General features: G+C 43.6%; 1 protein-coding gene across 2 annotated transcripts in view; it reads right to left on the bottom strand.

Annotated features, from left to right (window-relative positions):
* trdmt1 (tRNA aspartic acid methyltransferase 1) overlaps window positions 1-24,367 on the bottom strand; it is a 166,644-nt gene that overhangs the window by 29,486 nt on the left and 112,791 nt on the right. The gene's annotated exons all lie outside the window — the stretch shown is intronic.

Below are 24,367 nucleotides of genomic sequence, written 5' to 3'. Positions count from 1 at the left end.
GTCCACATTCATGCTCAAAGATAAGTCCGGTGTTAGTCTATCCAGATGGCAAAAGACAACAAGCACAAAAGATGTACGCAGTGTTTGACGAACAAAGTAACAAGTCTCTTGCTAAGTCACAGTTTTTTGAGCTCTTTAATATTAAGACACGCTCAGACGCTTACAAGCTCAGAACATGCTCCGGACTGTCAGATAATGTTAGCAGAACAGCATCAAACTTTGTGATTGAGTCAATGGATGGTAGAGTAAAACTCCCACTCCCAAATCTGATCGAATGTGACATGATTCCAGACGATAGGAGTGAGATACCGTCTCCACAAGTTGCTATGCAGTTCCCACACTTACAGACGATAGTTGACAAAATACCTCCTGTTGAAATACAAGTACCTGTCCTTCTACTCTTGGGAAGAGATATTATACAGGTACACAAAGTCAGAGAGAGAATCAACGGGCCGCACAATACACCCTATGCGCAGCGCCTAGACCTAGGGTGGGTAATTGTTGGTGAAGCCTGCCTAGGAAAGACACACAAACCCTCGAATGTGAATGTCCTAAAAACACATGTTCTTCAGAATGGCCGTGCTTCTTACCTCAGCCCATGTCCCAACATCTTTCAAGTAAAGGAGTCGAGTGGTTGCAGCTTCCAACCAAACACCACACCCGCTCTTCAAAAGGGCAGTGAAGATAAAAATTCTGATTTGCTGGGACAAACTGTTTTTGAGAAAACAAAAGATGACGACAAACCAGCGCTGTCGGTAGAAGATAAAGACTTTATTGACATTATGGAAAAAGAAGTGTTTCAAAACAAAGCCAACAGCTGGGTGGCACCGTTGCCATTCCGCTCACCCAGACCAAAACTTCCAAGTAACAGGGAGCAAGCATTCAAACGTCTTCAGTCACTCAGGAAAACACTGGACCGCAACCCTGAAATGAAAAGACAATACACAGAGTTCATACAAAACCTGCTGAACAATGACCATGCGGAGCTCGCTCTACCTCTGGACTCGGACAAAGAACACTGGTACTTACCATCTTTCGGTGTGTACCATCCTCAAAAACCCGACCAGCTGAGAGTAGTTTTTGACTCAAGTGCAGAGTTTCAAGGGCAGTCCCTTAACAAAGTCTTGTTAAGCGGACCTGACCTCAACAACACACTACTAGGTGTTCTTATGCGCTTTAGGAAAGAGCCAGTAGCATTTTCGACTGATGTGCAGCAAATGTTTTATTGCTTTGAAGTGAGAGAGGATCACAGGGATTATCTAAGATTCCTTTGGTATGAAAATAATGATCCGGATAAAGATATTTGTTGAATATAGAATGAAAGTCCACGTTTTCGGAAATAGTCCCTCCCCGGCCGTGGCTATTTACTGTATGAGGCGTGCTGCAGTCGAAGGAGAGGAAGAGCATGGACAAGATGCAAAGCAGTTCATTAAGAGGCATTTTTATGTGGATGACGTTCTTGCATCCACAACAACCTCAGAAGAAGCTGTTGAGATACTCACAAACGCACAAAACATGTTGGCACAATCCAACTTAAAGCTACACAAAATAGCCTCTAACAACCACAAGGTAGTGAAAGCATTTCCTGCTGCTGAAAGAGCAAAAGATCTGAAAGACTTGGATTTAGAGCCGGGCGACATACCTCTGCAGAGGAGCCTAGGGGTGCTCTGGAATCTTGAAACTGACAGTTTTACCTTTCATGTCGCCACCGAACTAAAGCCATACACCAGGAGAGGTGTGTTGGCCACAGTTAACAGTTTGTACGATCCACTAGGTTTTGTATCACCCGTCACAATGCAAGGAAAAGCACTTCTACGTGAACTGTCCACAGAACAAAAGGATTGGGATGAACCACTTCCTGTGGAAAGAGAAGAGGAATGGAACAAATGGAGATACTCATTAAAAGATCTTGAGCAGCTACAGATACCAAGATGCTACCTCCCATTCTCCCAATCTACAGTTGTGAGGAAAGAACTGCGCATATTCTCAGATGCCTCCACCATGGCCATAGGAGCAGTAGCGTATCTGAGAGCACTTGACAGTGAAGGTCAGTGGCACACGGGTTTTATCATGGGGAAGTCAAAAGTGGCCCCCCGTCCTGCCCACACGGTCCCGAGACTAGAGTTATGTGCAGCAGTTTTAGCTGTTGAAATGTACGAACTCATTAGGGATGAGATGGACATTGAAGTAGACACTGTCAGATTTTTTACAGATAGTAAAATCGTTCTTGGCTACATACATAACAACACAAAGAGATTCTACACTTATGTAGCTAATCGAGTGACCAGGATCAGAAAGTCCACACATCCTGCACAGTGGTGTTACATAGCTACTTGTGACAATCCAGCAGACAATGCAACCAGATCCATAGCAGCTTCTACACTAGCTCACACAAACTGGTTTAGTGGTCCTTCCTTTTTAACACAGCCCAATAAAGAGTCGACGCATTCAGATGATTTCAATCTGATTGACCCTGATACAGATACTGAGATCAGGCCTGAGGTGAAAAGTTTTGTCACTAAAACCTCAACTACGCAGTTAGAGTCAAGTCGCTTTGAAAGATTCTCTCAGTGGACGAGTTTGTATCAAACTATTGCATCACTAAAACGTGTCGCAGCATCATTCAAGAAAAAAAACTTGGGAAACAAAGGCTGGAAGTGTTTTAAAAACACCATCACTACCGATGAATTGTATAAAGCAGGGAAATTCATCATTCAAACTGTGCAACATGAAACATTCAAAGAAGAGTTCCGGTGCATAAAAGCTAACCAGCTACTACCAAAACAGAGCTGTCTTAAAAAGCTAAACCCTGTTATTGATGAAGATGGTCTTCTGAGAATAGGAGGACGCTTGGCAGCTGCTAATCTCACTAAGGAAGAGAAACATCCACTCATTATCCCACACGCTCATCACGTAGCAGTCCTACTTGTCAGGTACCATCACGAGAAGGTAGCGCATCAGGGGCGCCACATAACAGAAGGAGCGCTCAGAGCAGCCGGATTTTGGATTATCGGCAGTAAACGGCTTGTCTCTTCTGTCATTCACAAATGTGTTCTCTGTCGTAAGCTCAGAGGGCAATTTCAAACTCAAAAGATGGCGGATTTACCTGTTGATAGACTGTTGCCTATGCCACCATTCACCAGTGTTGGAATGGACATCTTCGGTCCTTGGACGGTTACCACACGTCGCACCAGAGGAGGAAGTGCAGACAGTAAACGCTGGGCTGTACTTTTCACCTGTATGTCCATGAGAGCTGTGCACATTGAGCTCATCGAATCAATGTTGACATCCAGCTTTATCAATGCGCTGAGAAGGTTTTTCAGCATTCGTGGACCCGCACAGATACTCCGCTCGGATAGAGGTACCAATTTTATTGGAGCATGCAACGAACTGAAAATTGATCACAAGGACACAGAATTGAACTCTTACCTGCAGGAAAAAGGATGTACGTGGCTGTTCAACTCCCCACACTCCTCACACATGGGTGGGTTGTGGGAGAGACTCATTGGAATTGCAAGACGTATTTTGGATGGTATTCTTTTGAAAGTCATACATATCCAACTCACACATGAGGTGTTAAGTACTTTCATGGCGGAAGTGATGGCAATAATGAATGCAAGACCACTCGTGGCGGTGTCAACAGATCCCGACAGACCAAATCTTCTCACCCCAGCAATGCTTCTTACCCAAAAGACCAATGCCTTATCTGCACCAACAGGAACCTTTGCACCTCCAGACCTCTATTCAAAGCAATGGAAGCAAGTACAGAGTCTGGCGGACACCTTTTGGAAAGAGTGGAAGAGTGAATATCTTTCAACTCTACAGCAAAGGCGAAAATGGACTGATGAAAAAATGAATGTAAAAGTCGGTGACATTGTATTACTGAAAGACGTGCTTGCACACAGAAATGACTGGTCCATGGGAAGAGTTGTGAAAACGTTTGAGAGTAAGGACAAAAAGGTTCGAAAAGCAGAAGTGAAGACTGCAAAAGATGGAAATGTGAAAGTGTTTTTGAGACCTATTACAGACATGGTTTTGCTGTTATCAGAAAAGTGAATGTTGCATTTTTTGTTATTTACATGTTCTAAAGTTTGATTTGTAGTGGCACAATTGTATTGTACCAGGCGGGGAGTATTCTGCCTTTTGTAATAAGTTTAAGTAGAAACACGTTTTACATGTAGCGCTTTACCTCCCTCTAAAGGTTGCAGTGGGAAGTTGTTTTTGAGAGCAAATACCGAATGGCAGCAAGCAATGTCGACTCGTGTGCATGTGTTAAAAGCTGATGTTTAAACCTTTTATGTTGTGCCTTGGACAAGATTTGTCTGTGAGTATTATTCGAATTTTGAAACAATATTTTATTTTGGTTATATGTGATGTTTAATGCAAACCTATTCACCGTAAATGTGATGTAGCTTGTACGTGTTCAGCTAACGCACAATTTTACTTGTATTTTCTCCTAGTTTTACGACGGTCTTAAGAGGGCAATGGTTTGAGGCCATTCTACAAATAAATCAGCTAAAAGAAACCAAGTCTGATTATTTGGAGCGTCGTTAACTCGCTGTCTAGCTGGTGAAAAACTAGATGCTTCAGAGTGAGGACAGCACAGTACATGTTGGCGACAAAATCTCCGCCAGCATCACGCTGAGCATGGGGGCCCCCCAAGGCTGCATGCTCAGTCCGCTGCTCTTCAACCTGCTGACGCATGACTGCACTGCAACCTACAGCGACAACCGCATAGTGAAGTTTGCTGACGACACGACTCTGGTGGGTCTCATCACCAAAGGCGACTCAGTACAGGTTGGAGGTTGACCTTCTGACCGCATGGTGCAGGGAAAACAACCTCCTGCTGAACGTCAACAAGACCAAGGAAATTGTTGTTGACTTCCGGAAGGGTCACACCCAACACTTGCCGCTGACCATCGACGGTGCTGTGGTGGAGAGAGTGAGCAGCACCAGATTCCTGGGGCTGCACATCAGTGAGGACCTCTCCTGGTCTGCCAACACCGCATCACTGGCAAAAAAAGCTCAGCGCCGCTTGTACTTCCTGCAGAAACTCGGGCGAACAAGTGCTCCTCCGGCCGTCATGACTACATTCTATCGTGGCACCACTGAGAGCGTCCTCTCCAGTTGTATCGCTGTCTGGGGTGGTAGATGCACTGAATACAACATATAGGCCCTGCAGCGCATAGTGAACACGGCTGGGAAGAGGGTTAGGGTGATAACTTATTTAGGATTTTAATGTCTGTTCATTATTATTGTTTGTGAAAGCCCGGCCAGTTGAGTGGGAACTGACGTCAAAGAGGGGACGCAAAGATTGGAAAGGCTGGGCGTGCACAGTTAAATTAAAACCCATAGCATAGTAATGTGTTTTTAATCGTGTCTAATGCTTCTACTGAGGTAGCAGCTCTGATATCTATTGGTAGGGCATTCCTTCGCTCTGGAGCCCAAATAGAAAATGCTCTTTTTGCCCTTGGGATCACTAAAAGACCAGCCTTTTGTGAACAAAGATTTGGGACGGAACGTAAGGCGTGCAAGTAGGGCGATGAGATACTATTGGTAGGGCATTCCTTCGCTCTGGAGCCCAAATAGAAAATGCTCTTTTTGCCCTTGGGATCACTAAAAGACCAGCCTTTTGTGAACAAAGATTTGGGACGGAACGTAAGGCGTGCAAGTAGGGCGATGAGATACGAAAATGTTAAGCCATGCAAAGTTTTATAGGTTAGTAAAATAACCTTAAAGTCACATCTTAAGTGGACCAGGAGCCAATGCAAGTTGGCTAGTATCTGGGTATTATGATCAAACGTTCTCATTCATGTGAGCAGTCTAGTTGGAGCGTTTTGCACTAACTGTAAACTTTTAATTCTAGACATAGGAAGACCAGAGAACAAAACATTACATTAACAAGGCGTTGTGGTGAATGGTCTTTGTTGTTTCGCTGGTCTCCAAAAAAACACTCAGTGGACGATGGCTGGTCCGGGTAAGGAAGCACTTCGGTGACACACGGCTGATTGGGAAAAGATTTATTCAACCGATGTCAAAGTGATGTCTCTCCAAAAGTTAGGGTGGCCCCAAGAGCAAAGATGTTTCAGCTCTTGACAGCACAGATGTTCGCCCCAAAAAGGCCCTCGCGCTTCTTGCTCTTGCCCCTTGCGCCCTTGCGCGCCTGCTCTTGTCCTTTGCGCCTTCCGCGCTCCTTGCCCTTCGCGCTCTTTCCTCCTTTCTATCTGTTCTCCCCCATCATTTGTACCTCGTAAGACCACAGCTGCGGTCCGAGTCTCACTCTACTGGTTACTACTAATGCCCTTAAAAGGGCATGGACAAAGGTCTTCCTGGTCACGGACGAATGGCCCTTCCATATTCTAAGTACCTACACATTGCTGAAACTAGATCTTCTCTGTACCGCAAAAATGGCTTAGGGTCTTCTCACTGCTGCAAGGTCGCCATTTAAGGTGACATACAGTTACGCATAGAATCCAAAATTTACCTCATTCCCCCCTCCGGGACTTTATAAATGTCCCGAAAACGGTCCAAAAAGAGATGAGATCGGTAAACATCCAAAAATCTTCACCCAACCAAATTTTCTGATCACGTCTACAATTTGGCCTATACCTGCACAGCCTATATCACGCTCAAGGCATGCTACGTAAGGTTATTTTAACTAGGAAAGCTCAAACTACTTTGGTATTCAATTGCTCCCTGACAGCAATCTGAGGCCTCTCAGGAACCACAAATAAAGAAAATTGAAGTCCACATTATTCAAATGACGATAACCACCCCCCTTAGGTAATATCTCCATACCGTTGATAATTAATGAAGCAATGAATTTGGTGTGGTCCGTTAGAAACCTCAAAAAGTTGCCGGCCCTCCCTCGAGAAAAAACCCTGTCAGTCTAATGAAACGGAAAAAGAGGGAGGCCCTTTCTAACATCCTCAGTGATTCCTTCCACCTGGCGTCAGCCAGGTACAAGGAGTCTTGGCACATATCACAATCCACAAAACAGTATGAGCTCACAAAACAGAAGGAAAATAAATGACAAGTTCACCGACCGCTAAACAGTCAAACTGCATTGTCAATGTTAACATGTGAAAAGTTAAATGAATAAGATAAAGTAATTGCAGCATGTAGTCATCAGATAAAGTACTGATTGATAAAATATTGACGCAATATCACAGCATACTGAAACGTTGAAGCGCCCTCAGTGTTGCCCCCCTTGCATATGTAAGTGCCTGTCGATGCAAAGTCCGTGCTCAGTAGTGAATTTGCGCCGGGATCGATGCTCAGGTCCTGCCGTCCATCCAAAATCTTTATGTCCACTTCACTGTCCTCAGAGTCTCTTTCCAGGCCCCGGTCAGCGTCCACGGGGTCTGCAATAATCGGGAGCCACTGCCAGTATTCAACGATGACAACAGCACAAAACCTTGAGTTGTAATGAAAAAAGCAGATATGCCCAGCGTAGGCCGGAAGTCCTCCCGGACCCCTTCGGTCACCCCCAGCAGACGACATCTCCATAACCCGTCGTCTGCAAACTAAATCTTCTCTTTTGGGGTTGATTGGGGCACGGGGACGACTGGTGGTCGTCGTCTCATCGAAGTGCTCAGTAGAACCTCCGAGGCGTTCTCGGCATCTACTCCTATGATCCAGAGGCCCACGTGATCCCTGAAACAAACAAACAAACAAACAAACAAACAAACACTCCCCCTAGGAGTTATGAACAATCCCCCTTATTTCTCGTTGTGTTGTCAGTCTCGCAAGATCCCTCCTGTAGCAGAGTAACTTCTGCCTGTTCAAGTTAGCCTTTCCTGCTGCAGCTGTCACTGTCTGAAGTCCTGTCAATCAGTCTTTGCAATCGCTCTTTCCCAGTCCAAATATTACTTTTTACTCCAAATTTTCTCTTTGATTCAAAACTTTCTCAGTCTTCCCAAATGGTATCAGTTCCATCAGTTTTGTTCACCCAATTTGTTTATGTACATTATCTTTGTCTCCCCTTCAAGTCACCTTACTGTTCAAATCAGTCGCCCTTTTGAATGGACCTGTAATCTTCCCAAAATGATTTAACTATTCAACTTTTTTCAACATTTGTTATGCAAATTAACCCTCTTAAAATGCGTTCTTAAATACGTTCCCTTCATTAGCAGCTTTAATACATTCATATGTTAAGAAATTATCCCTATTGCTTGTTTCTGGTCCAGTTTCCTATTTTATTTAATTACCTTTGAAACATTTGTTGTCTATTGCGCTGCAGTCTAATCCCTATTAGCTGTATGAGTTGTCATCATTCGTGCTTTTCCGTTGAAACACTTTAACTGTTACTGTCGCTAGATTGTTACCACGCTTTGCATCCATTCCAGATTGTTGTCTCCCAGTAACTCCTTTCCTTTCGAGCTGCTTCTTCTGCTCCTTCCATCACTGCCTGTTGAATTCTGGCACGTCCTGTTAAAGCCTCAAAAATAATTAAATCCGAAAAAACATTGAATGTCACAAATAGCTTTTATATCTACTTACTCATTTAAATGTAACTCCCCCCTCTGACACATTCACTCAATGTGTCATCAGGCATTCAAAAAGGAACCGGCAAAACGTCCTACCGCATCATCATACGTCCTGCAGCCAGTTTGTCGAACCTTTCACTCATCCAGAACCGTCATCCCCAAGTTTCTGAAAATGGACTGTTCACCCCACACTCGGCAACAAAACAACAATCATCACACTCCTGCCAGTGAGCATACAGCCCTGCTGACAGCGGACCCTTGTGCTCACAAAAAGTACACAGGCATCGAGTATCAAAATAAAACATAGACACACAACGAATCACGGCGCCCGGGGATTCTGTCCTGAAAATCCTCAATCATCACAAAAATCAAAAGGGTTAGGGTTAACATTTTCATGTGAATTCAATATAAACTCTCCAAGACTGCAATCGCCAACCTGCAAAATTATTACAAGTTATAAAACAGCCAGCAATCTGCTCCTTGGCTGGTGGTTGATGCTGCAATAAGTCAAGTGACGCACAGAAACAAAGCAAAGCTTGCACTTGCCACAAGCAAGCTTAAGTCTCAAATGTTTGGTTGGCATCCACATAGTCAGTCATCCCGTCGGGTGAGTCCAAGTCTGTCATGTCATATCGTCCATTGTGTTAGTGTTTGATATTAGTCCTGTCTTGTCCATTCGTGTTGCTGAAATGGGCCTTCTCCATGAACTATTTTGTTGTTCATGGTGCCTCTGATTAACCATCAGCTGTTGGTTAAGGTTACAACTCATCACTCATCAAACTTGGGTGTTCCAGTCTCATGTGAGAGGAATCTTACCCTCAACTGTGACCCTTTTACCCCAACTCCAAAATACTTTGGCCTTTCACCCTGACCCAGACACACATACACATTCTTAACCACACAAGTGCCAATTCAGTCACCTTCATCGCTCAGCTCTCATTCCACACCAAACAAATTTAGTATGTGTAAGTGAGTAGGCAATCAGTGAATATTGAAGGTAACACTTAATTTCTGGATGTTCTTCTTGATTAAATATTTCATACAATCGTACCTCACTTTTACCGTAAAACTGTCAATTAAATGCCTAACAAATTCAGTTATTTCTACTGCAGAGCCTGTTCAAGGGTGAGCATGGGGAAAGAAGCAGCCTCAGATGGTCCTTAAATAATTTTATCCTAATCAATCATTCTGATCGAACCGCTGGGTACAGATACTCAAAAGGGTCCCTCCGACAGTCTACTCCCCTATGGTGTTTTCACTTTGCCTTGTCAATGCATTTGTTATTTGAGTCCTATCACGTTTGTCATCTCGTTAACTGTCATTTTGTGTGACTCTTATGCCGCATTATTCTTAACTGTCAAAAGTTTCCATGGCTGTTATTCCTTGAACTTATCGGACTTTTTTTTTTTTTTTTTTTTTTTCAAAAATGTTTTTATTAGTTTTCACACAGAAATGACAACAGCATATGTTCTGGAACAATTCGCATGGAAACAGACATTGCATTGCATACAGCCTACTAAACAAGCATTTCACCCATACAAAACATCTCATTGTTACCTAATTAATAAAAACAAAATAATAAACAAAATTAAATTAAAAAAAAAAAAAAAAAAAGGAAAAAGGAAAGACAAGGGAGGGGGGTGAGAGTGGGCTATTACTCCAATAAGTTTGCATCAAACCCATCCTCATAATAATCCAGAAAAGGTTGCCATACAGTTCTAAAATTCTCCTTCTGAATTGTGGTTCTAACTTTTTCCAACTGGAGGACGGACATGGTCTCACTCACCCAGCGAGAGTGCCTAGGGGGCAATGGAGATTTCCAACACATAAGAACCAAACGTCGAGCGAGTAATGAGGAAAACGCCATCATCTGAGACTGAGCCTTCGAGACTCCTTTTGTCTGTAAAACCCCAAATACTGCCGTGACTGGATCTGGGTCAATTCTTCTCTTACAGATGTAGGAGAATGTGTAAAAAATTCGAGACCAAAATGTATGTAGTTTTGGGCATGTCCAGAACATATGCCCTAAGGATGCCTCAGCTTGCTTACAGCGGGTACAAGTAGGGTCCACGCTTGGAATCATTTTGGCCAATTTGGTCCGTGAATAATGTAATCGATTAAATACTTTAAACTGTATTAGCCTATGTCTGACACAAATGGATGTACTGTATATCTTACTGATGGCCTTTCGTCAAATTTCATCAGAAATGTTCAAACTCAAATCTCCTTCCCACTGGGTCTTCAAATGGTGAAGTGGCGGGCAGTTAATATCACAAATCATTATATACAGTTGGGACACACCGCCCGATTGTTGCAAATTTAATGTCAAACAGTCATCCAGGGGACTGGAATCCGGTTGTAGGGGGAATGATGAAAACTGAACTCGAACAAAATCTCGAACTTGGAGATATCGAAAAAATTGAGTACCAGATAAATTAAATTTCGTAATTAATTGTTCCCAAGTTGCAAAACTGCCCCCTACATACAAATTTCCCACGCATTTCACCCCATGTCTGGCCCAGGACAAAAAAGCAGTGTCAATCAGTGATGGTTTAAAAGCAGCGTTTTTAATCAAAGGCATAGATAGCAAGGGTTGTGTATATCGAAAGTGCTTACGAAACTGGGTCCAAATGCGAAGGCCCGATCTGATGATTAAATTGGTTGAATGCTCACCCACTGGTAGCGGGAGAGAGGCACACAGTAGCGATGCCAGAGAGACTGGAGAACAATCATGCTGTTCCATTAATAACCAAGATGGCCCATCTTCATCCGGATTCAAATTATACCAAAAAGCCATTTTAAAAATATTAGCAGCCCAGTAGTAGTACAAAAAATTAGGTAGCCCCAGTCCACCGTCTTCTTTACGTCTCTCAAGGACTGATTTCCGAACACGAGGTATCGATTTATTCCAAATAAAGCGGCTGATGTACCCATCGAGCTCCTTAAAAAATGATTTTGGCAGAAAAATGGGAATTGTTTGGAACAAGTACAAGATCCTCGGCAGAATCACCATTTTAACCGAATTAATACGGCCTGCCAAAGTTATAGGAAGCGAAGACCAGCGCAACAAATCCTCCTTGATTTGATACAAAAGCTTTTTGAAATTAGCTCCGAATAAACCTGTATGACTACTAGTGACTTTCACCCCCAAATATGTCATAGATCCTACTGCGGTCGTGAAAGGGTAAGAGTCATAGACGTGATTTTTCGCTATATTATTAATAGGAAATAAAATACTTTTAGTAGGGTTGATCCGATACCCCGATGACATACCAAAATGTTCCATTATGTCTAAACATTTCGGGATTGAGGTATCCGGATCTGACACAAACAGCAACAAATCATCCGCATACAACGAAACCTTATGAACTAAGCCTCCTCTCAAGATTCCCCGTACATCCGCACAATGTCTCAGGGCAATAGCAAGTGGTTCTATGGCCAGATCAAAAAGGAGGGGGGATAGAGGGCACCCCTGTCTTGTCCCCCGTTGAAGGGTAAAGTAAGACGAGATAAGATTATTTGTCCTCACCCTTGCTTGAGGTGAAGCATACAGTATCTCTATCCAAGAGACAAAAGTTGGACCAAATCCAAATTTGGTCAAAGTTTTAAAGAGATGTTTAGTTTTAGGACTTCGCTATAGACTATACATAATACAGGAGTTAATTTATTAGCAAAAGCCTTATAGAATTCAGGGCCGGGTGCCTTCGAATTCTTCATGGATTTGATAGCTTCCCCTATCTCGGCTTCAGATATGGGCAGTTCCAAAAAATCCCTGTCCTCTTCAGGCACCGTGGGAAAAGCTATATTATCCAGAAAGCTGTTGGAACGAGAATAGTCTGCTGTATAGAGAGACGAATAAAAGTATTTAAACTGGTCGTTGATATCTTTGGGATTAGATTTAATTTCTCCGTCTAGTGCCTGGATTCCCTCAATAAAATTAGTTGCCGAGCGCTGGCGCAGTTGGTGAGACAGAAGCCTGCCAGCCCGTTCTCCTTGTTCATAACAATTTTGCCTGGACTTCAAGAATTTTTCACTGGCCTCCTTAGAGGTCAGAAGATCAAATTCTGTTTGTAACGCTATTCTTTGTTTACGTAGATCGGCTGTTTGTGAAGAAGAATGCTGCAGATCTACATTTCTTATTAATTTGATCAACTTATCAAATCTTTCCCTACGGGTTTTATTGAGACGGGCATTGTATTCAATTATCTGGCCCCTAATGTAAACCTTAAAGGTCTCCCATAATATAAGAACATTCGTGCCCGGTAAATTATTCGTCTCCAAAAAGAAATCAACCTGTGATGAAATAAATTCCACAAAATTCTCATCCGACAATAAATACGTGTTAAATCGCCAATCATACTGTAAGGGCAGTCTACTTTGAAGGCAAAGTTCTAAGGTTACTGGGGCGTGGTCCGAAATTACAATACTATCATAATCAATTGATTTAGTTAGTGGGAGTAATTTTTGATCTATTAAGAAAAGGTCAATTCTTGAATACGTCTGGTGAACTGCAGAAAAAAATGAAAACGTTCTGGAGGTTGGATTTTTAAATCTCCATGGATCGACAGCTCCCAGAGATTGGCAAAAGGTCTTAATAGTAGATGCAGATTTAGAAGGGGGGCCACTTGAAACCCTAGATCGGTCAAGTGACGGCTCAAGAACCGTATTTAGATCCCCGCCCAGTACAAGATGGTGTGTCCCAAGATCCGGAATGCGCCCAAACAAATCTTTAAAGAATTTAGTGTCATCCCAATTGGGGGCATAAACACTAATAAGCACTACTGGAGTACCACAAAGCTTGCCCTGCACAATAACAAACCTCCCTTCTTTATCATCTATAGCCCTATAGAGAGTAAATTGCACATTTTTACCAATTAAAATGGCTGTACCGCGTAATTTGGAATTTAAGCCAGAATGATAAACCTGAGATATCGGTCCCCTCTTCAATTTATGGATATCGTTAATACGAAGGTGTGTTTCCTGTAGAAAAATTACCTCCGCTTTTAATTTATTCAGGTGAGAAAACACCTTACTCCTCTTCACTGGGTGGTTGAGACCCCTCACATTCCAGGTTACAAATTTTGCTAATCGTCCTTTCACATCACCGGAAGAACTCAGCATAAATTGAAGAAAAAATAATAGAGGATGGATGTAAAAAAAGGTTGCTCCACATCTCTAGCCCTTGGATAGGAAAAGGAAAGAAAGGGGAAAAGCAGAAAAAACAACAAAAAGAAAACACAGAGAAAAGGAAGAAAAAAAAAAAAACCCACAACAACACCAACACCCAAAAGGGTTTCACACCCAACACAAAACCTTTGTTGCCGGTCCCTCCCCAAATGAGAGACTGCACCCAGCCCACCTCCCAAGCCACTATGAAGCATCTGAATTGTTAAGGCTAATCCAGACACTTGTCACAAGTGGCTGCGACCCCACATGGACCTAACATTACACATTTAACCAAATATCTATACTATGAAACACCAACAAGACCCACCTACATACATATTCCCTCGTTAGGCCCATGGAAACAAACATATTGAAGTATAATAACTCAGCAAAGCAACAGATCGAGAGATACCAACGATGGTACCATAAACAAGCAGGTAGATGTAAACAAAAAAGATTCAAGGCGAGAAATGAATTGAGACATGTGTATGTGAAATATAAACAAGTAAGCAAAATTGCTTGCATGGAAAAAAAAAAAAGTATATATATATAATCGACATAACTCAATAATAATAATAATCCCTAAATAAATAAGCCTTAACATTAACCACAGTAATTAAGTTTACACATACACAATAGAACTGACATCAGTCAGTATAAATCATGAGTTATGAGAGAGATGTAGTAAGAATCCACTTACCAACCCAAATAGCTGTCCATGAAAACGTCTCATCCCAAATATGTAATTTTTAATGTCTCGAGAGTCCCCAAGTCATGCCGACATCAGACCTTTGGCAAACGCAATTGCCCTCACTGGGTCGGAGAACACTAGCTGCACGCCATCCGTGGTCGTTACCTTCAATCTCGCGGGGAACAAAAGTCCATATTTCACTCCCTCGCACTGTCTTAGTATCTGTCTCGCCGGGCCGAACTCCGCTCTCTGTCTTGCAACTCGCTGCGTGAAGTCCGGGAAGATTCGTATGACGTCCCCATCTTTAGAGACAAGCTTCTGGGAAGCAGCTTTCTTCAGAATGGCCTCCTTTTCCTGAGAGTAATGGAACTTCACTATGAAGGCTCTCGGTGGCTGATCTTGTCCCGGTTTGCCAGATTGTGGATTGGTGCGGTGGGCCCGGTCAACTACCGGTGTGGTTTCCATTTGCAGTAGCTGCTGTAGGAGTTCCGCAACAAAAGTGCTCACCCTTACACCAGATTCACGACCCTCTCTGACACCGAACACGCGCAAATTGTCTCTCCTCGACCTCGCTTCTAAGTCCTCTGTTTTCGCCGTCATGTCTGACATTACTTTCCGTAAATCGGACACTTGTTGTTCCAACTCGGTGATTCTGTCTGATTGAGCATTGGCACCCTCCTCCAAGCTAGCCGTGCGTTCCTCCAGGACGCCAACTCTGTTGCTAGCATGGTCGATAGCCGCCTTCAGTTCGTCTCCAAGACTGCTTATTTGTTTGGACAGCTCCTTCTTCTGCATTTCCGCCTTCTCGTCGATCTTGGTCAACAATTCAGCCCTCAAAGCGCCAATCGCCTGTAGGACAGCGGACTCTCCCGAGGCTAGGCTACTCTCTCCGGGCTCATTAGCTCTCAGCCTCGGCATTGTAAAGAAACTCCACAATATCGTCGAGAGAGGGAAAAAGGGAAGAATAAAACAACAGAAAATACTGTGTGTAATTGATTTAAGTCAAGTCAAGTTTATTTGTATAGCCCTAAATCACAATCAGTCTCAAAGGGCTTCACATAGACAGAAATTGACAATTATTCTCAAAGCATCCCCTGATCTTAAGCTCCCAAAAGGGCAAGGAAAAACTTAAAAACCCCTAGCAGGGGAAAATGAGAAGCCTTGAGAAGGGACCACAGATGGAAGGATCCCCCTTTCAGGATCACCAGGTTGAAATGGATGCAGAGAGGGCACAAATGATACAACATGAAAATCAATTAAATAAAAAGTGGATGTCCATGTCATAGCAGAGGGCTGCCGAAGGAGCCCTCAATTGTCCTGGCAGTGCTCTTCGAGGAGGTTGAGCTGCAGTTCCCCTATCCTGAAATTGGCCCACGAGAATCCAGATAGCCGCTGTCAGCATCTAACCACCTACCCGGCCGGGGAGGGGGGAGGGAGGGGGTGGAGAGGGAGAGAAAACAAACTCCAGCCGAATCGGCCACTACAGGTTAGTTAAAGGCCATGTCATAGAAATGTGTCTTTAAACGTGTCTTAAATGTTTCTACTGAGGTAGCAGTCCTAATATCCATTGGTAGGGCATTCCAAAGCTCTGGAGCCCAAATAGAAAATGCTCTAGAGCCTGCAGACATTTTCTTAGCCCTCGGTGTCGCTAAAAGGGTAGCGTTTTGCGAACGAAGGTTACGAGACGGAACATAAGGAACAACTAGGTCGACGAGATATGAAGGCGCTAAGCCATGCAGCAATTTATAGGTTAATAGAAGAACCTTGAAGTCACATCTTAAATGGACCGGGAGCCAATGTAAGTTGGCTAGTATTGGGGTAATGTGATCAAATTTTCTTGGCCGAGAGAGCAGCCTTGCAGCGGCATTTTGTACTAACTGTAGACTTTTGATGCGAGACTTAGGAAGACCCGAAAATAGTACATTACAGTAGTCCAGGCGCGACGTGACGAACGCATGTATAATAGTTTCCGCATCACCGGTCGAGAGGATCGGACGAATCTTTGCAATATTACGAAGGTGAAAAAACGCAATTCTGGTTATATTCTTAATGTGCTTTTGAAAGGAGAGAGTTTGGTCAAATATTACCCCGAGATTAGTTACAGTATCGCTTTGAGTGATAGTACGGTTATCTATAGTTATAGCGGTTTCCTTGAATAAGTGTTGATAACGAGTTGGACCAATTATCAACATCTCAGTTTTATCTGGGTTAAGACGAAGGAAGTTGAGAGACATCCATTGCTTGATCTCCGCAAGGCACTTCTCAAGATTACAACAATCCCGCGGATCTGTCATCGATAACGGCATATATAATTGGGTGTCATCCGCATAGCATTGAAAACTAATATTATATTTACGTATTATGTCCCCAAGCGGAATCATATAAATATTAAAAAGAATTGGTCCGAGAACCGATCCCTGTGGGACACCACATGTAACATTATAGAGCTCCGAGGACGCATTGCCATGGACCACTCGGTGCGTCCTGTTTGATAGATAGGAATGGAACCAGCCTAGTGCTGACCCTGAAATACCAACACAACTTTTAAGACGCCCTAATAAAATATCGAAGTCTACAGTGTCGAAGGCAGCACTAAGATCGAGTAGTAACAGTACAGACGAAATGTTTGAATCCATAGCTACGAGGAGATCATTAGTCACTTTAGCAAGTGCTGTCTCAGTGGAATGATTAGCTCTAAAACCAGACTGAAAAGTGTCATATCGATTATTGGCGACCATGTAATCAATAAGCTGCTGCGCTACTACTTTTTCAAGAAGTTTTGCTATGAATGGGAGGTTTGAAACTGGCCTATAATTACTGAGACAGTCCGGGTCAAGATTTGGTCGCTTAAGTAACGGTTTAATGATAGCGGTTTTAAAGGCTGTTGGCACTATCCCAGAGGAGACAGACAGATTGATTATATTTAAGACGGACGGTCCTAAAATTTGAAATAATTCTTTAAGTAGTTTGGCTGGAAGAGGGTCGAGTAAACATGTTGTTTGTTTAGCCGCACTAACAATTTGTGTAAGCCTTTCAAGAGACACGCTTTTAAAAGTTGAGAGGGTTGTTGCATGATCATCAGCGTTGGTAAACGGCGTGCTCGACCGAGCGATTGGAATGCTATTCTTGATCTCATCCCTAATGGATTCAATCTTTTGAGCAAAAAATTTCATGAACTCGTCAGCTGAGTGGAAGGAACTATCGGGGGTCGGCTGGCGCAGAGTCAGCTTTGCCACTGTATCAAATAGGTGTTTCGGATTGTTTTTATTGAGATTAATAACTTGCGAAAAATATCGAGTTTTTGCTAAGATAAGCGCATCTTTATATTTCAGGAGGCTATCCTGCCATGCCTGATGGAAAACCTCAAGTTTGGTTAGACGCCATCTGCGCTCATGCTTTCTACATAATTGCTTAAGCGTACGCGTTTCATCTGTGAACCACGGAGTAGGCACTCTACGATGAGTTTTCAGACGTAACGGCGCCACAGAGTCAATGGCATTTAACAATGTCGCATTGAATTCATTTGTAAGATTATCAACAGAGCCGGCGTATGTGAGAAAATTAGTGGTTGCCGGCGACAGTATTTCAGATAGCGCAGTTGCAGTCATGGAGTTGAAATGACGGCTCCTATAATGCTGATTGCTCTCTTGTCTTTGACAAGGAACTAGAATTTCAAACTTTATTAAGTAATGATCAGACAAAACAGTAGTGTATGGCAGTACTGCTATATTTGAGGTTACAAGTCCTCGGGATAATACCAGATCTATGGTATTTCCATTCTTATGCGTTGCTGCCTGTACAGCTTGCGTAAAACCAAAGGTATCAGTTAAAGTCTGAAACGCCGAAGTAAGTGGCTCTGACGGTAAATTCATGTGGATGTTGAAATCGCCCATGATAATTATATTATCCGCATTGGTTACTAGATCAGCCACAAATTCTGAAAATTCATCCAGGAAGCCAGAGTAAGCCCCGGGTGGACGGTAAATAACAACAAGATAAAATGACGGTAAAGCGGTGGATCGGACAATGAGAACCTCAAATGTTTTAAATACGTTGATCGAACGAGGCCTAAAACTAAGCTCGGAATTCGAGATGAGGGCGACACCCCCACCCTTTTTTCGAGGACGCGCCACATGCAAGCTCACAAAATTTGGAGGCGAGGCCTCATTAAGCGGCATCAGTTCATTAGGTTTTAACCAGGTCTCGCAGAGACCAAAAGCGCTTAGATTATGTTCTGTGATGAGATCATTAACGAGAATGGCTTTCGTATGAAGCGATCTAATATTCATAAAACCAAGTTTAAGTGTAATTGGTCGATCCGGGTGCGTATTTATCGAAGGATATTTATACGAAATGCGAGTAAGATTGTGTTCTCTAAGCCTGACATCACCTCTCAAATGTTTGTTAGCGCGGTGGGCTGATACGACCGTGGGAATCTGATAGTAAATATTTGTTACACGTGTAGAATTATCTGAAACCGGCACCGTTTCCTCAGCAAAACCGGTCGGGGTGGAGTGATTGGATTTGTCTACTACCCCAGTAGAAAGTGCGTTTATGTGTACTGTCGCACTATTCAAACTATCACGCTCTAGTCTACACAAGGAGCTATGTGCATGCTGGGAGTCTAGTCTAGCGCTAGTTAACTTTATCTGACTCCAAACCCATCCTGACAGGTGGTCTAATTACCTGTGACCCGGCCTGCTCTAAAGTGACCTGTCATGTGTGGCTCAAACAGTAATCTATATTCCTAGAAAAAGTGAAGGCGCCTTCACGGTTAGGGTGAAGGCCGTCCTTCCTCAGCAGGTCGGGGCGGCCCCAGAAGGAAGGCCAGTTATCTATGAAATACAGTCCCTGCTTCTTACAGAACCCAGCCATCCATCGATTAAGGGAGACTAATCTACTAAGCCTCTCATCAGTGCCTCTCCCAGGCAGGGGGCCAGAGACAAATACTCGATGCCGACTCATCTTTCTAGCGAGATCACAAGTCCTCGCTATGTTTCTCTTTGTGATCCACGATTTACAGGTGTTCCACGAGTAACAAATTATTTTTAAAAAGGGGTCTCGTTGGCATATTTTAGGTAAATGTGGGAGAGCTCAGACGACACGTCTACATATCTCCGAAGCTCAACCGGAAGTGTCAACTTATCGGACTTTCTGACACCAGAATTCCCTGTGAGGCGTAATTAACTTCTAATTTTATTAATTAATAATAATCAGGTCCATTGTACAATCTAGCCACCTCTTGACTGCATCCTATTGGGTCCTAATGTCCTATTTTCATCTCCAATTTGTCAATGACTCTATGTCTAATTGTTAAGCTGGATGGACTAAATGTGATCCTACTCTTTATTTCGTAAAATTTAGCCTATCTGTTTTATCCAAATTTATCCTCTGATTATGATGCTTTTACTTTTTCTGTAACACTACACCTTTTGTTCCCGATTTATTTATTTATCTTTTATCAAGACTCCTCAGTTGTGTCAAGTTCAGTGCCCAAGCAAGCTTCCATTCACTTTGACCCAAGCCCACCAAATTTGGTTACGCCTCAGCAAGGAGTCCCGTTTGCTTGTTGCACATTTCAGGTCTCATGGGTCTTTCGCCGCACCTCATTTTCAAGTTGTTGTCTTTAGTTGTAGCCTCAGAGCCAACTCATTCCTCACTCTCGGATGAGTCCATTTTCAACTGAGTCCATTCACATCTTGTAAGTTTCTTCACTCTCGCCTCAGAGGATGTCGTTTTCCTCCCGAGCGTTGTGCTCCCCCCAAGCACAAATATAGTCCTTCTTTGCTCTTGCAAAAGGTCAAAGGTGCCTCAGAGCAATGCACCGTTTTCTTGTTGTTCTCAGCTGTCGGTGGAGTCTCGGGATCGAGTTTCAGGGTCACTGCTGGATACTGGAAAAGACAGACTGGAAACCAAACTTAAATATCGTCTTCCAATTAGCCATTAATTACCTAGTACCTTTTGTTAATCAAACTTCCAATTCTCCTATTAACAACAATTTAATATATTTGAGAAAAACGTTGCCTTTCCTTCATGAGCTCTCGGCTGTATTGTGATGGACCTTATTTGAACAATTTTAAAGTGGCAGATTACCCCAAACTTAAAATTTCAAGTCTTAACTGTGATTTCTCTCAAGTATACTGTGATTTCCAGAAGCTCCTCCTAATTTCAGGCTACATTCTATTGTTTGTTTTCCTGCCTTTGATTTTATGCAATCCTCTCTATCATCTTTTCACCTTTCCTGATTTGAGCCTTCAATTTCAGACAAAGTTTCCCAATTTTGCGTACAGAATGTACATTATTCATAATTAAGTCATGTTCCAAACATTGCATCCTCTCTGGAGAGTTTGACCTCAGTATTATTGGTGTTATGCTCACTTACCGATATTACTGGACTATCTTGAATTTTTAATTCTCCGCCACTACATCGAAGGCCATTTCTCAGCTGTTCACTTTTCCCATGCTCCAGTTGGGCTCCATTACTCTAATCTAGAATGTGATTTTCATTTGAGTTTCTTGCTTTTGGACTTCTAAAATGCTCCTATCGCTAATTTATTTGTACCGAGCATACTTTTACAAGAGTATTAAAAGAACCAACCGATTACTACCAAATCCAATCTCTCCTCGTTGGCATCTCCTCTTCTATTTTGAACTTGCTGCTTTTGACCTGTGCGTCTTGTTACAGTGGGCACTGGTCAGCCTTGTCGGGCCAACGCAATTTACGAGCAGGCTTTCCATGCATACAATTCAGTCCTATGTCTAAATCCAGAAAATTCCTTTAATTCCAGCTGCTGCTGTGCAAGTGAGGACTTGATACCGCTCTTGCTCTCATAAATTAGTGTTGACCGGTTGAGTTTTCTTTAGACACTCAAATCACCTATATTTGTGTTGTAGTGGTTAGCCCTCGCATGCTCCTACTTCACCTGTTAGACGGCTGTTAAACATTAATCCTAAATTCATGCTGTGTCTCTATGTCCTCCTGGAGACAACGGATGTATCCGCCGTCTCAGGTTTTTTATGTAACAGAAAATGTTACAAAAAGTATTGAAGAGAGCCCCAAAGAAATGAGTATCAATAATTTGTTTTCAATTTTGTCATCCTTTCAGCAATATAAATTAATAAGTTGAGCTTTCTTCAGATCCAATTTCCTATTCCTCTCAGAATGCTAAAAGGAGCTTCAGCTGGCCTTAGAGGGGTCCCCCATTACGTATTTATGAGGGGGCCACACTCTTCTGCCACCGCTTGCTGTCGTCCCAGCATGTTTTTCTTTAGATACATCTATATTGGTGTCGTATTGGTTAACACACGCATGCTCCTATTTCTCCAGTTGGTCATGCATTATTTTGCTCCTTCAGCATTCCGTCTTCCATCATTTTGTCATAGTTCCTTTCGCTGCTGGCCACGCAGGCCCCTAAAATGGGCACAACTCCAGCCGTTCGCACCGCCCCGACGTCACCCGCGCGGGGAGGGGCCAGCCTGAAACACAGTGGGCAGGTACAGGTTGGCCACCCTGCCGCCCAGGGGGCCGGATCCCCCTCCCCGCGCGTGCAGCGCAGGCGGGCACGCGCCCCAAAGCAACGAGAGCACACCATCCTTATCCGTTCCTTTTGCTGCTTCTACAAGCACGCGCTCACACCCATGCGCGCTCATGAGCATAACCACACACACGCACGCACAAGCACGCACGCACACACACCCATTTATGCACGCACACACGCACGCATACTTCAAGCGTCCCATCGCGCGCAAGCTCAAACAGACAACGTTAAGCTGACAGAGTTCACAAAGATTACACACGGAAACAGAAGACATACAACGGGATTCGAATCCATTCCACATTTTGCTTCTTTCCAACTGCTGCTTAGCAGTTTGGTCATTTTAACTGTCATCAGAGCAGATGCACTGACAAATACGCACGTTTTACTTAACTTTTGTGTCGTTTCGTTTCGTTCCTAATAGCGCTGTATATTTCCCCTTTATTCTGCAGAATTTAACTTAAGTGTGCACACAAATTACTTTACCAATTATATCAATATTAAACCCCCCAGAGGCCTCTTTTCCACGTTTTCCATTTTCACACAGCAGCCGCACAAAACCTTCGTCCAATAGCGGTTTTGTCGCAGGCTCAAATTTATCAAACTTTGACAGACGTGCATGCTATTACAGTACGCCTCGACAAATCGGGATCGGACCGTTGCCGCGATAACGCACCAGCTGCCTCGGTATTCAAAAATGACAGCCCACCGAGTTTACTCTGCCATTTTCTTGCACCAGCGTTTAAATCGAGGAGCCTTGTAACCCACAAACACTTCTAATTCGATCAGTGTCCAAACGACGTGGCTTACGCGCGCTTTATTTTCCTCGGTACCCTTAAAATCTGACCGGATCTTGGCACCCATAACTGGGTCTGACCGGGTCACTTCCACATTCATGCTCACAGTTACGGATGCCAAGGCTGCGCACTTTTCCTATTTGCCAAACGCGGTCAGCGCAAGCCTCCCTTTTTTGTTGGACTTTTGACGGAGACTAACCCGGCCACCGAAAATCTCTACAGGTGCGCACTTGGCCCGTACGGCCACTGAGTGCCACTGCAGTGTCTCGGCTTTTCCAGGAACTACATCTGGGGCGGGTTGTTTCCTGTCGCAACAGTGTTCAATCGTATCTGTGTTTTCGCCTCATTCACACAGCTAAAATGTCTATCCTCCATCGGATCTGTCGCCACACTCAAGTCCACGTTTTATGGGACTTTCTACTATTCTTTTATTGTGACGGTCAACAGCGATGTCCCTAACAACCTGTCCCGTCACGAGCCACACTACTTCGGGCTTCTTTCTTTTTCATCATTCATCATTCTCACCAGACATGTCACTCACTCCGCTGTGCACATTCCCCATTAAGTTTTAAGTTACTGTTCACTTTTTATTTCTTATTTTCTATTTATTTTCCTATTTTTATTTTACTTTGCTGTTTCTATTTGGGGGCCACTCCCCCTTCAAAAGTCGAATTATGACGACTTTTGACTAGGAGAGACAACTTACTCCCGGGACAGCTCATGGCCACATCAGATTCGGTTGTAACTGCCCCCCTCAAGGGGCCAACCCCCCACCTTTCCAAGAATCGAGCATATCGCGGCGACTGTGGGCTAAGCATCTCACCTTAATGACAGCCGCTGGCCGACCGCTGGATTCTCGCTCAGGAAGCAGGCGCGAATTCCCCGGGGGAACACGAATCCTGTTCGTGACGCCGAAAATGTGGTGAATGGTCTTTGTTGTTTCGCTGGTCTCCAAAAAAAACACTCGGTGGACGATGGCTGGTCCGGGTAAGGAAGCACTTCGGTGACACACGGCTGATTGGGAAAAGATTTATTCAACCGATGTCAAAGTGATGTCTCTCCAAAAGTTAGGGTGGCCCCAGGAGCAAAGATGTTTCAGCTATTGACAGCACAGATGTTCGCCCCAAAAAGGCCCTCGCGCTTCTTGCTCTTGCCCCTTGCGCGCCTGCTCTTGTCCTTCGCGCCTTCCGCGCTCCTTGCCCTTCGCGCTCTTTCCTCCTTTCTATCTGTTCTCCCCCATCATTTGTACCTCGTAAGACCACAGCTGCGGTCCGAGTCTCACTCTACTGGTTACTACCAATGCCCTTAAAAGGGCATGGACAAAGGTCTTCCTGGTCACGGACGAATGGCCCTTCCATATTCGAAGTACCTACACATTGCTGAAACTAGATCTTCTCTGTACCGCAAAAATGGCTTAGGGTTTTCTCACTGCTGCAAGGTCGCCATTTAAGGTGACATACAGTGACGCATAGAATCCAAAATTTTAATTTTAAAAAGTTTTAATAACACCTTAACATTTCTTTCCAAACACTGCCTGTGACGCGGCAGTAATACCGCAGCAACACAGAAGTAACACAGCACTAATAGGGCTGGATAAAAAAACATACCGGTAAAAGTCACTGAGAGCTGTCTTCATCTTCCTCCTGTGCACTGAAACCATCCAAGTCTTCCCCCTCAGTGTTGGATTGG

This window comes from Syngnathus typhle, linkage group LG18 (genome assembly GCF_033458585.1).
Source record: "Syngnathus typhle isolate RoL2023-S1 ecotype Sweden linkage group LG18, RoL_Styp_1.0, whole genome shotgun sequence".
Classification (NCBI taxonomy): domain Eukaryota; kingdom Metazoa; phylum Chordata; class Actinopteri; order Syngnathiformes; family Syngnathidae; genus Syngnathus; species Syngnathus typhle.
This window is presented reverse-complemented; position numbering and strand designations above follow the sequence as displayed.